The sequence below is a fragment of the Engystomops pustulosus genome, chromosome 11, assembly GCF_040894005.1.
Source record: "Engystomops pustulosus chromosome 11, aEngPut4.maternal, whole genome shotgun sequence".
In the NCBI taxonomy this organism is placed as follows: Eukaryota; Metazoa; Chordata; class Amphibia; order Anura; family Leptodactylidae; genus Engystomops; species Engystomops pustulosus.
This window is the reverse complement of record NC_092421.1, coordinates 43,410,092-43,423,442: the sequence shown is the minus strand read 5'-3', so window position 1 is coordinate 43,423,442 and position 13,351 is coordinate 43,410,092. Positions and strand designations below refer to the sequence as shown.

Genomic DNA, 13,351 nt, shown 5'->3' with positions numbered 1-13,351 from the left:
TCACAGAACAGGGGGTATTACAGTGAAGTCACGGCACCAACATTATCAATAAGATAAAACCATAACAATAACTGATGACAATAAATAAATCTGGATCCGGGGGCCCGGCGCTGGCACTCCAAGAGCGCCAATGAGGATCCGGCTCTGCATGTGCCTCAAAAAAAAATAGAGGAATATGTAGGCAGTTAAGAAAAAAAAATTCACCACAAAAAATGTAACTTCTAAAACTCAGGATTTCATTCTGACTTTATTAGAATTTGTGCTGAGAAATGATTATTTTCTTTTTGTAGATAATTTTTTTTGTACATTGCATGGGAGTCGCGATGGGTGTGATTATGGCGCCAACTTATGCCAACATCGTGATGAGGGTATTGGAGGAGGATGTGATCTATGCATCTGAACAGTAGCTGGATGGACAGTATGTCCCTTTAAGGTTCCTGGTCTCCATGTTATTGGGGCCATGGTTTTGTAACTGGACTTTAGATCCAGGGTTTAGATGTTGCAGGGTTCCTGCCTTGATGTCTCCTCTCCATGTTCCATTACCTGTGTTATATACCTGAACCTTTTGCTGCAGGTGTGGGTGTTCAGATTGTTGAGGAGCAAATGGACAGAAGCAAGAGTTGCTGGGTGCTGTTGTTCTAAAGAAAAGACCAACTGCAGCTCCTGGACTACCGAGCGCGAGCAAAAGCCAGAAAAGCTGGGTGAGAGCCATTGTTGGACTATTCCTTTAGTACTGCTACCCTGAAACTAAGGACATTATATTTTTGTTTTATGCTGAAGAAAGCTTCTTGAGTTCTTGTTGGACTTTTATTTGGACAAACCTGCCTGGATGTGAATTTGTGCCAGACAACAAGTCTGTCTGAAGGGTCTCATTATATATATATATATATATATATATATATATATATACAGCAGGATTAAAATACTGTGCTGTTATAATATGTAATAAAAATGCACCCCAATTTTTTGTAATATACCAGTTCATGTTGTCTAAAACATGCGTGAGTATGAACTTTTAATATATGTGTGTGTGTGTTCAGATTCACCATGTTTGTGGAATTTTTATTACATATTATAACAGCACAGTATTTTAATCCTCTTGTATATTTTAAAATATCTCTGTAACTTGTACAATTATATTTCAACCCAGTGGCCATGACTGGAAGAAATTGTGCACAGTATAAAGATAAGACAAGGTTCATAAGTTGTAATCTATATCCCTGACTGCCAGTTGACAGATGATTATACTGTAATGAAGGCCATGTAAATGATGTAGAAGATGTCATGCTTTAGTAAAACAAGTTTGAGGAAACCACCTGTTGTTTATGAACTTGGAATAAAACTAATATTTATAATGTCTTTATAGCATTATCTTGGCTGAATCTTGCAGATCAGTAATTTCCTGTCATTAACCGGTTAAGGACCAGGCCCTTTACCGTTTTTTCATTTCCATTTTCCACTCCGCACCTTCAGAAATCTATAACTTTTTTATTTTTACACGTAAAAAGCTATGTGACAGCTCGATTTTTGCGTAACAAATTGCACTTCATAGTGATTGCATTGAATATTCCATGCCATTATACTGGGAAGCGGGAAAAAAATGGTGCAAAAACGCATTTGTGTCGTATTCTTGTGGGCTTGGATATTACGGCTTTAACTTCACGCCACAAATGACGTATCTAATTTATTCTTTGGGTCAGTACGATTACAGGGATACCAAATTTGTATAGGTTTTATAATGTTTTCATACATTTACAAAAATTAAAACCTCATGAACAAATTTTTATTTTTTATTTTGCCGTCTTCTTGTGCTTATAACTTTTCCATAGTTCGTTGTATGGAGTTGAGGGTAGTGTCATCTTTTGCGAATTTTGATGATGTTTTCAATGATATTATTTTTAGGACTGTATGACTTTTTGATCACTTTTTATAGAATTTTAAATCTTTTTTTAAATGGCAAAAAAGTGCCAGTTTTGACTTTGGACGCGGTTTTCCGTAACGGGGTTAAACACAGTGAAAAACCGTTACTATATTTTGATAGATGAGGCATTTTCAGACGCGGCGATACCTAATGTGTTTATGATTTTTACTGTTTATTTATATCAGTTCTAGGGAAAGGGGGGTGATTAGAATTTTTAGGTTTTTTTATTATAATTTTTTTTTTTACTTTTTTAATTTTTACAATTTTTCAGACTCCCTAGGGTACTTTAACCGTAGTTTGTCTGATTGATCCTTCCATATACTGCCATTCTACAGTATGGCAGTATATGGGGATTTTACTCCTCATGCATTACAATGTGCTGATAGCACATTGTAATGAATGGGTTAACCCGAAGTAGCTTCGGGTCTTCGTGAGACCCGAAGCTACCATGGCGGCGGATCGCCGCTCCCCGATTGCGCCGCCATCTGTTTGAAGCCGCCGGCAGCGATCAGCAAGAAAACACCCACGATCGGTGCCGGCACCGATCTCGGGTGTTACCGGTAAGCCTTTGCTGCAATATGCAGCAGAGACTTACCGGCTATGGAGAGGACTCGGCCCGCGAGCCCTCTCCATGCATCGGAACGCGACCGCCGCCGTGAATACACGGCGGGCGGTCGCAAACCGGTTAAAAATGACATCACAGACCTGTGCCTTACATCTCAATTGCCATTTTTCACCAATCCATGACATAAATGATAAGCAAAAATAATATATGATCTATATTATAGAATATATTTTTCCAGCAATCAAACAAGTATTTAGTTTGTAAAAGAGTTCAAGGATTAAGTTTCTGTACCTTTAAATAAATAATACCTACTGTCAATTTTAATCAGGAAAAGGCTGCTTAATGTGAGCTTTTAACAGTCTTTCAAGTGTGTGGGGACTGATATTACCTGTTATCATCCACATCGAAGATGGCATATGTCTAGACAGCTAAATTGTATACTACATCTAGAGCTTTTTAAAGTTAACATTGAGTTACCATATCCAATTGTATACATACTGCATTAGTTCTACAGGAAAAAGCCAGAAACTGACATTGAAAATCTAGATCTCTCATTGTTCACTGCATAATTCAATTTGTATCCAATCCAATGTGAGGAAACAACCAAATGGAGATGATGATGTGACAAACAGTTTCAGATCCACTCAACAAATAGGCATAGCATGTAGTATGCCATAGGGAGCTGATCCCCACATAATTTAACCCCTTCCCGCTGCAGCCCTTTTTTGTTTTTGCGTTTTCATTTTTCACTCCCCACCTTTAAAAATCTTTAACTTTTTTATTTTTCCTTGTACAGAGCTGTGTTATGGGTTATTTTCTGCATAATAATTATACTTCAAAATGGTAGTATTTTATATTCCATGCTGTGTACTGGGAAGCGGGGGAAAAAAAAATATGTTATCATTTTTAGGACTTTACAACCTTTTGATCACTTTTTATAGAATTAGTTTTTTTAAAGGCAAAAAAAGTGACATTTTCGACTTTTGGCATGATTTTCCGTTAAGTGGTTAAACGCTGTGAAAAAATGTTTTAAAATTTTGATAGATCAGGCATCGCGGCACCGATCGCGTGTGTCGGTAAGCCTCTGCTGCAATATGCAGCAAAGACTTATCGGCTATGGAGAGGGCTCAGCCCGTGAGCCCTCTCCATGCATCGGCACCCGGCATGTGACGTAGTATTACATCACATGTCGGTAAGGGGTTGAAGGGGTATTCCCATCGGGGCATTAACATTTAATTCATTTGCCGGTAAGGGGTTGAAAGCAAATCCAAACACACCAATTAGAAAGCCTTTAGGGTTTCTTTTTATTGAAAAGTAAATCCTCATGTAGTCACATGATTTTTCGATCGTAAAAAAGGGGCAAATCGGCCTTAGCACAGATGGACTTTTACTCCATGTGTTTCTCCGTCTCAAAACCAGCAGCCAATATGATTGACATTAGACATATTTACGGTACAAATGTCACATGCTTTAACTAGAAATTTTACGCTGCTATAAAAGTAAACTCCAATTGCATTGAAATGTGCTTAGATTAATAATTTTGGATGTTAATTATTTTCACACCAAATAATCTTTCAGTGTTCTGCACTGTTTCAACATTGTGCTAGCATAAGTCACAGTCCCTGCTTTTCGAGTTCAAAGGTTCCTGTTAAGACTACTGCTCTAGGGCAGGGTAATTCCAAAGAATCATGAAAAGTAGTTCACCCTGGCACCGATAAATCTTTAAAACTTCAGTTCTTTATTTTCTCCAAAATCAGAAGTGTACAATAAAAGTAGGCATCAAACATGGCATCACCAAGTATTTTTCTTGTTGGATACACAAGAAATATACAATATACACCCTTAGTCGTGCCACCAAAATACTTGGTGATGCCATGTTGAATACCTACTTTTATTGTACACTTCTGATTTTGGAGAAAATAAAGAATTAAAGTTTTCAAAGATTTATCAGTGCCGGGGTGAACTACTTTTCATCAGCATTCGTGTGAACATTGGGGTCCGGACGTACTCCAGAGCACGATCAGGGATGGAGGTGAGCCGCTGAACAAACCTTTTTTCTTTCTTTAGTTCAAAAGACCACCAGGTGAGATATGTCATAATCTATCATAAGTTTTATTTGTGGACCTATAGACTTTTATTGTCTTCTGTGATCATCATCAGTAAAAACAAAAAACTGGCTTTAAAATTTTGACCATGGATCAGTGAAAAAAAAAAGCCAATGTGAGAAAACACATAGAAATCAGTGGCTAAATAAGGCATCCATTAAAAATAGATCACTCAACAGTGGATGTGAAAAATAACTCCAATAGGAAAGAGCCCTTAATAGGGCAGAGGGGCAGATTGTAGGTACATCTTGATAAGCTGCAGTGATAGAAGCAGAATGTTTGATTTACTTGTGTACGCTGACAGCTTGAAGTCCTTGCAGTAAATAGAGAAGCCTTTTAGCCTTGTATTTCATATGTACAGTATGCTGCTCTGTCAAATATCCTCCTTCTCTTGCACAAGCAGTGTAAGAGGTTTAATGTCATATGTGGACTGTCATGGGCTGCTTTGTTGACCCAATCCAGCCCTGTCTAGTACCCATGTAGATGATTGCTTACTTTGGATAATTTATTATCTTGCCTCTGTGGTATGTAATGTCGATTTGGGGAATATGGGAGAATATATTTAATTCCATACAAGATAAAAAAAGGTATTTTGTTGGAAACAATGCAAATTATAACATGCATCTAATAATGCATCAAACAATTGCCTGTTAGAAAAAAATAAGTCACTATACTAACTAGGTCATTATGGGGATGGGTCATATATTATAGAAATTTTACAAAGATTAACATAGAAGTACAGTTACAGTTATATTGGCGCACAACCTCCATTCTTTACATGTCTTAACAGTTTATTTTGAATCTAATCTAAAGCTGATGTATAAAATAGAACACAAATAGAAGAGCTAAGCATGTAAAATAAGTTTTGAGGAGTTGCAATATGTGAATTTTTTTTTTTTTTTCTTTACATTCTTTTCTTGATACAGCATTGCTTCGGAGATTTCAACAAAATAAATTTTACCTCAAAATGAACTTGATCATAAATTTGTTTTAACCATGCATATAACTGATTCACTGCAGCAGATCTAGAGACAAAAAAAATGACTCTACAAATCTTTTTAAAATTAATCTAATCCCTTTGTCTTCCCATTGAACTTAAAGCAAGATGGCACGACAATCCATATATATTATGCATATTAACATCACAAAAGAGGGAAAAAATATCTCCAACAAAATCATTTAATTACATTTTATTACCGTGGTGTCTTGCGTTTGTTCTGATAAAATCTAACTGGTAGAAGCAGTTGTATAAAACAATGGCATATGCTCAAAGTCAAGAGCAGTAAATATACTAATAAATAAAGACACAATCATTAATGAGCTCTGTTCTCGCCTTCTGTGACAGTAAACCAAAAACAGTGGGAAGAAAAACCATTTTAATGCATTTAAGTTACAGACAGAAACAATGAACAAGGCAGAAGCTAAAGATAAATTACAAAAGGAAAACCTAAATGTTGTAAGTGTATTTGTAGAATGCAACTTTTTTTTAATGTTTTTTGCTGGAGACTGCATTAACTCAAAAATGTGGCGTGTTTTTAACTGTGTGATAAATCTGGAGTGTCTTTTTATTCTTTTTTGATATGTTAATGCATTCTCTGACACCTATTCATTGGAGTAAAAGTCTGCTTTAAACAGGTAAAAATATATAGAAAGTGGGGATGACATGCCCAAGAGAACACAAGTGGGTTTAATCTTATTCACATAAGTGTAAAGCAACTGTATGCTGTTTTTCTAGCAGACTCCACACAGCCATGATAATAGCTCTATCAACACATGCCTTCCTTTACCAGGCCATGTCAGAATCATAAGCTATAGTCCATGAGCATCTATGAAAAAATAAATGCCACGTGAAATAAAATTTGCAATTAAAAGTTGATGTTTGTCTTTGTTGAATTTGATCCGTGATTTCATAGACACATGTTAATGAGGTCTTATTTTTAGTCTGGGCTTTCATATCAGAAGTTTGAGGATATTAAGTTATTATGTGTTCAACTGCATATTCCATTTATTCTACAGAACAGCCATATTTTAACCATTGATGGTCCCACCAAAACATGTAACAAGAAAAAACTGAGCATTGGGTATTATTTTACGCTTGTTTTGGAAAGTGAACTACAGTATAAAGAAGACAAGTGACTCCTAACTGTCATTGTTAAACCATAAATACATTGCCATCTGTGACAAACCAGGTAAAGTGCAATAAAAATTCTGAGGTTTTTAATATGTATTGTTAAAGCACTTGTAATATTAATAAAGAATAAAGAACTTGGAGAATTCTAAAGGAATTAGAGGAATTAAGGGAAATAGAAAACCTAAATAAAAAACAAAAAACCCACAAGTGACCTTGGTTTTTAAAGAGAACCCGTCATGCAAAATAACCCCTAAACGAAATATATTTTCATAAACTGCCATTAGAGAGCATTGCCTCTATCCCTTCATTGTCTCTCTATATGCCTGTAAACCTAAGCAATGAGGTCCTAAAGCTGTATGCAAATGACCTGTGAAATGTCCAAAGAAGCATTAGCATATTCAAGCTGTCCACCTTATTCATGAGTGGGAGGTACAGCCACACCCTCAGTGCATGACTGACATCCTGTATAATGATGTGAGGCTGTATAATGATGTGCTTCCTGGTGCTGGTGGCCACGCCCCCTGCAGCCTGTGTGTGTGTTTAGGAGAGATACAGCAGCTCCAGGCAGCCTTGTTGCAGCAGAACATGCCAGAACATGGCAGCATGTCTGCAGATGCAGCACACACACTAGCAATGCTTTACTATACATTACACACAGACATGATCAGGGGGAGGAGAGGGGAGGGGTAACAGGGGTGATATCACTGCCTCTGACCATGTGACCAGCCTCATTTACATGGTAAAAAATAGATGATTTTACAATGAATAATGTATGAAATCACTAGATAAAGGCTGGGATGGGATACTTATGAGCTGCTCCAACAGGTTGTAGTGACAGGACAAGTGACACAGACCTGATGACAGGTGTCCTTTAAACTACATCCCGCAATTAAATAATCAAGGGGTATGGTGATCAATTTGACCTAACAGTTGTTAAAATAATTCCTCATACCGAAATGAATTCACAACAAGGTTGGACGTGCATTGCGAATACGTTGTGTATAAGATGGCAAAAAAAGGGTGACCAACTAAAATGTTGTCATTCTGGAGTTCTCGCAGGTCTCGTAGGAGTATATAGTGTCCATCCTAACTTCTCTTTTCTGAGTCCTTCCTTTAGAAGCAGCGGAATTCAATGATCTCCTGGCAAAACATGGAGGACATCTATTCCAGAGGTACTGGGGCCTGTCCTTCTTGTCCAAATATTAGTTTCCTAATATCTAACGCTTGAAAATGGAGAAATGATATGGCATGACCTGCACATTGGAACAGCACGTAAAAGTTGTACAGCATCATCTGTACAATGTACATGGCCAGCACTTTTGTACCATAACTTTGTTCTCCATAGGGTGCTGTACGGTATCAGCACCTGATCTGACAGATTAAACCCAACCATGTATTTACTGTAAGCCTAACAAGGGTTCCAGAGGAACTCTATGGTTTTTGTGTACAGTGCCACCGCATGCTACAGTACTTCTGGAGGGAGTGGAATAGGGAAACGCTATGATAAAAGTTATCCACACACAAGTGCTAACAATTATTCAGGTAAGGTAACCCTTATTATGCGACGTGGCATGATGCCACCAGACATGGCCCCTACCACTGATGATTAGTGCTGTCCTAGACAGCAACGATGGTTGCTGTGTGTTCCTGTGATTCACCCCGACGAAACCCCTCTAGTACATGGGACAGGATGGATGGCCACCAGGAACAGCTGCCATCTTGCCTTGATCACTGTGTCTGAACCATGTTGGCGAGTCACTACCCGCAGCACCAATATATTGCAGCGTGCGTCATGAATGGGTTTATAGGCTATACAATCTTTATTTTTTGGGGGCAATTTGGACAAATAAAGGCTTATTTTTTGCGGGACTGGATGCAGTCTTTAGCTTATGCATAGATTTCATTAACTCTTTATGTGTGGAAGAAAATAAAATCATCAGTTCTTGTTATGGGTTTTTAGCATTTTGAGGGGGGCATTCAGTGTAGCATAAAAATACTCATATAGTTTTATGTATGTTTCTTCAATTTTATTGAAGAAAAACTGGAATAAAAAAAAATTGCCATTTTTTCAGCAGCGTAACTTAATAATAATAATAATAATAATAATAATAATCTTTATTTATATAGCGCCATCAAATTACGTAGCGCTTTACAAATCATAGGGGACATATACAACTATATTACATTACAAAGAACAAACAATCATATAGAACAATAGGAGTGATGGCCCTACTCACAAGAGCTTACAGACTATGAGGATGAGGGGGTGACACAAGAGGTTGTATAATGGTCCAGCCATTCTTTATAAGGGAACAATATAAAATAATTTAATAAATAATTTACTAAACAACGATGTTGCTGCTTGAACCAGCCATCAGCCGCCATCTTATTTACAGGGTCCTAGGTGAAAAAGACTGCAGAGAAGCCGGGAGCTTGGTATATATCAGCTGTTTCCAAGATAACAGATAGGATAGTACATAGGATGGATTAGTAAAGGGAGAGTTGACATTTCATGCGGTTAGCGAGTGTGATAAGCTTGCCTAAAGAGATGGGTTTTAAGAGCACGTTTGAAGCTTTGGAGGGTGGGTATTAGTCTCAGAGTCTGGGGAAGGGCATTCCAGAGAATTGGTGCAACTCGGGAGAAGTCCTGGAGACGTGCATGAGAGGTTCGAATTAAGGTAGAGATTAATCTAATGTCACTGGCAGATCGAAGAGCACGGGAAGGGCGATAGACTGAGATGAGAGAAGAGAGATAGGGAGGTGCAGCATTATTTAGAGCTTTGTGGATGAAGGTTATTATTTTAAAGTGAATACGGAAGGAGACAGGTAGCCAGTGCAGTGATTGGCACAAACTGGAGGCATCCGTGTAGCGTTTGGCCTGAAAGACGAGCCTGGCTGCTGCATTAAGAATAGATTGTAGAGGAGAGAGATTGTAGAGGAGAGAGTTTAGAGAGTGGAAGACCAATTAGTAGGGAGTTACAGTAGTCTAGTCGAGAGTGAATAAGTGCAACAATTAGCATTTTAGAAGTTTCAAATGTCAGAAATGTTCGGATTCTGGAGATGTTTCTGAGATGCATCCGGCAAGAGCGAGCAATAGATTGAATATATGTATGAACTTAAGTATTTTCTGGTTGATGGAGCTGGTTGTGGGCTTTTTTGTGACATGTTGGGGTACCATTTTGGGGCTTATACACTTTTTTTTATCACTTTTTAGAACATTTTTTGTAAAGCAATTTGATAAAAAGAATATACATTTTTGCAAGTTTTTTTTTTTTTACATTCACCGGGCGGGTCCGATCATGATTTATTGCTCAGATTGTTATGGATGCGGTGATGCCAAATGTTTTTTTGTGATTTAGTGTTTTCTGTACTTTATTACTTGTGTATAGGGAATTGTGGTGTTTTGGGGACTTTAACTTTGTTTTATTTAATGAAAAAAAAGTTTTAATTTTTTTTTTTTTTACATTAAATGATATGTTGGCTTATACAAGTGATCTCCTGATCGCTTGTTCAAGCTCAGATTCAGTACAGAGTTCAATAAATGAGTATTACACTTTGTAAGCTGCGCATGGCCAGTGTATTACAGCCAGGGGCCCAGTTCCTTGCGGAGGGGTCTGATCCATGTCAAAAGCACCTTACACGCTGCTGTCGTGTGATCGCGGAGTGTAAGGGGTTAACACCCATGATTGGAGGAACCACCAGTCGCAGGTGTTACAGACAGGTGTTTGGTATATACACTCACCGGCCACTTTATTAGGTACACCATGCTAGTAACTGGTTGGACCCCCTTTTGCCTTCAGAACTGCCTCAATTCTTTGTGGCATAGATTCAACAAGGTGCTGGAAGCATTCCTCAGAGATTTTGGTCCATATTGACATGATGGCATCCAGGGCCGGCTGCAGGTTTTAGTGGGCCCCTGGGCGACAGAGCCTTAGTGGGCCCCTCCGTGGGCCGCCCTCCAGTGGCCACACTGCCCCCCCTCCCCTGCGGACACACTGAACCCCCTCACCCCCCTGCGGACACACTGAACCCCCTCACCCCCCTGCGGACACACTGAACCCCCTCACCCCCCTGCGGACACACTGAACCCCCTCACCCCCCTGCGGACACACTGAACCCCCTCACCCCCCTGCGGACACACTGAACCCCCTCACCCCCCTGCGGACACACTGACTCCCCCCCCCCCCCGCTGACAAAATGAACCCCCTGCAGACACACTGAACCCCCCCCCACCCTCCGGGAAAGAAAAAAGAAAAAAATTCACCTTTCCTGGTTCCCCCGGAGCAGCGCCTGCAGCTGTCTTCGTCCTGGGCCTCCCGTACGCGCCGGCTCACGTGATCCGATGACGTCATCATGTGCGCCGGCTTCAGAGCAGTCGCATACCCTGCGGAGCGCTGCATCATGGGAACTGGGACAGGTGAGTTTTAGATTCTGCCTTTATGCTGCGCTCCCGACCAGCGCAGCATAGAGGCAGAAAAGTGATCGATCTGGATGGTGATCAATTGTACCAGTGTCTTATAGCGACACTGGTACAATTGATCCGGGGGCACTTGCCCGGGTTGGCCGGGTGCTGACACCGGGCCTGATGGCATCTCACAGTTGCGGCAGATTTGTCGGCTGCACATCCATGATGCGAATCTCCCGTTCCACCACATCCCAAAGATGCTCTATTGGATTGAGATCTGGTGACTGTGGAGGCCATTTGAGTACAGTGAACTCATTGTCATGTTCAAGAAATCAGTCTGAGATGATTCCAGCTTTATGACATGGCGCATTATCCTGCTGAAAGTAGCCATCAGATGTTGGGTACATTGTGGTCATAAAGGGATGGACATGGTCAGCAACAATACTCAGGTAGGCTGTGGCGTTGCAACGATGCTCAATTGGTACCAAGGGGCCCAAAGAGTGCCAAGAAAATATTCCACACACCATGACACCACCACCACCAGCCTGAACCGTTGATACAAGGCAGGATGGATCCATGCTTTCATGTTGTTGACGCCAAATTCTGACCCTACCATCCAAATGTCGCAGCAGAAATCGAGACTCATCAGACCAGGCAACGTTTTTCCAATCTTCTACTGTCCAATTTCGATGAGCTTGTGCAAATTGTAACCTCAGTTTCCTGTTCTTAGCTGAAAGGAGTGGCACCCGGTGTGGTCTTCTGCTGCTGTAGCCTATATGCCTCAAAGTTCGACGTACTGTGCGTTCAGAGATGCTCTTCTGCCTACCTTGGTTGTAACGGGTGGCGATTTGAGTCACTGTTGCCTTTCTATCAGCTCGAACCAGTCTGCCCATTCTCCTCTGACCTCTGGCATCAAAAAGGCATTTCCGCCCACAGAACTGCCGCTTACTGGATGTTTTTTCTTTTTCCATGACGTCCCCCATGACGGCCCACCTGGAGGATTACCCCTTGACCTCTGCAGGGACAGGAAGGAGAGAGGTTAAATGTCCCTCCCCCTGCATCCCTCACCAGTGTTCTTCCTGTCCCTACACAGGTCAGGGGGAAGAGAGGGTCTCTCTCCTTCTGATCTCCTTAGGGGGGTGGGAGTGGAGGGGGACACCTTGGAGGCGCGGCACCTGGTGCTAAGATCCTCTCCTCTCCGGGCCTCGATCGGTTTCTTTCCTGGCAGACATCGTGGAGGGGTGTTAGGTGTGATCCCTGCGGTCCCTCTGTGGTCTACGGCAGCACCGTATGTTCCGGCTCCCGACGGTGAAACGCAGCCGCGTTCCACATGACCCGATGACAACTTCCGGTATGCGTTCCACAAGGCCGATGACGACTTCCGGTCCGCGCGGCGCACCGGAAGTGACGCCGGCCCTCTCGTCATTGGCGTTCGGGAGTCAGGAGCGTGGAGCGGTGAGTTTAAAAAGCGGAGAGTCTATTAGAAACCTCTCTTGCTACCAGGACGTCCACAGGTTTTCTTACCTAAGTGTGTCACAAGGCGCAGGTTAGTAAGATGTGTCCCATGGCTGGCGTTTTTTTTTTTGTGCTTGCACCGCTCCACTCATACCTCTACCTCCTCCCTTGTCCACAGGCAACATGGACCCTTCCTCAGACATCTGTAAGTTAAGGGGGTCTGAGGGGCGGAATGGTGGAGGGGGGGCCCTGTATAAACATACATCCCCTATACATCCTCATGTTTTTCTTCTCACACCTAGGAGAAAAAGGAAAAAGAGAAGAAAGAGGATAAAAAAGAGGAAAGGCAGGAAGATAAGTCAAAAACTAAGACTCTTCCATCTCGTAGATGCAACATGTGCTTCAACAAACTTCCAGAATCCTACAAAAAACCTTTATGCAAAGATTGTGTGTATAACATAATGCGGGAGGAAAAAACGTCCTTCATGGATGAGATGAGATCTACGTTTAAATCTGAAGTAAAAAGCACAGTTGCATCCCTCCTTTCCGAAGGTATTCCTCCAAAAAGGTTCAAACCCTCTGAACCCAATCCGGAGGAGATGGATTCAGATCCTGAAAGGGCTTCCTGTTCCTACCAAGGTGGTGAAGAGGAGCAGCTAGACAGCCAGGAGCAAAAAATGACACTAGATTCCTCTTCCCTATGGATAACCTGGACACCTTACTAAGGGCGGTCTGAGAAACATTGAATCTTGAAGAACCTGTGGAAACA

General features: G+C 41.0%; 1 long non-coding RNA gene across 2 annotated transcripts in view; it reads left to right on the top strand.

Annotated features, from left to right (window-relative positions):
- The first annotated feature begins 563 nt into the window (after positions 1-563).
- LOC140106193 (uncharacterized) overlaps positions 564-13,351 on the top strand; it is a 256,084-nt gene continuing 243,296 nt past the window's right edge. For both annotated transcript variants that reach the window (XR_011850718.1, XR_011850719.1), the window contains exon 1: positions 564-701. This is a non-coding gene — a long non-coding RNA (uncharacterized lncRNA). The remainder of the gene's footprint in view (positions 702-13,351) is intronic.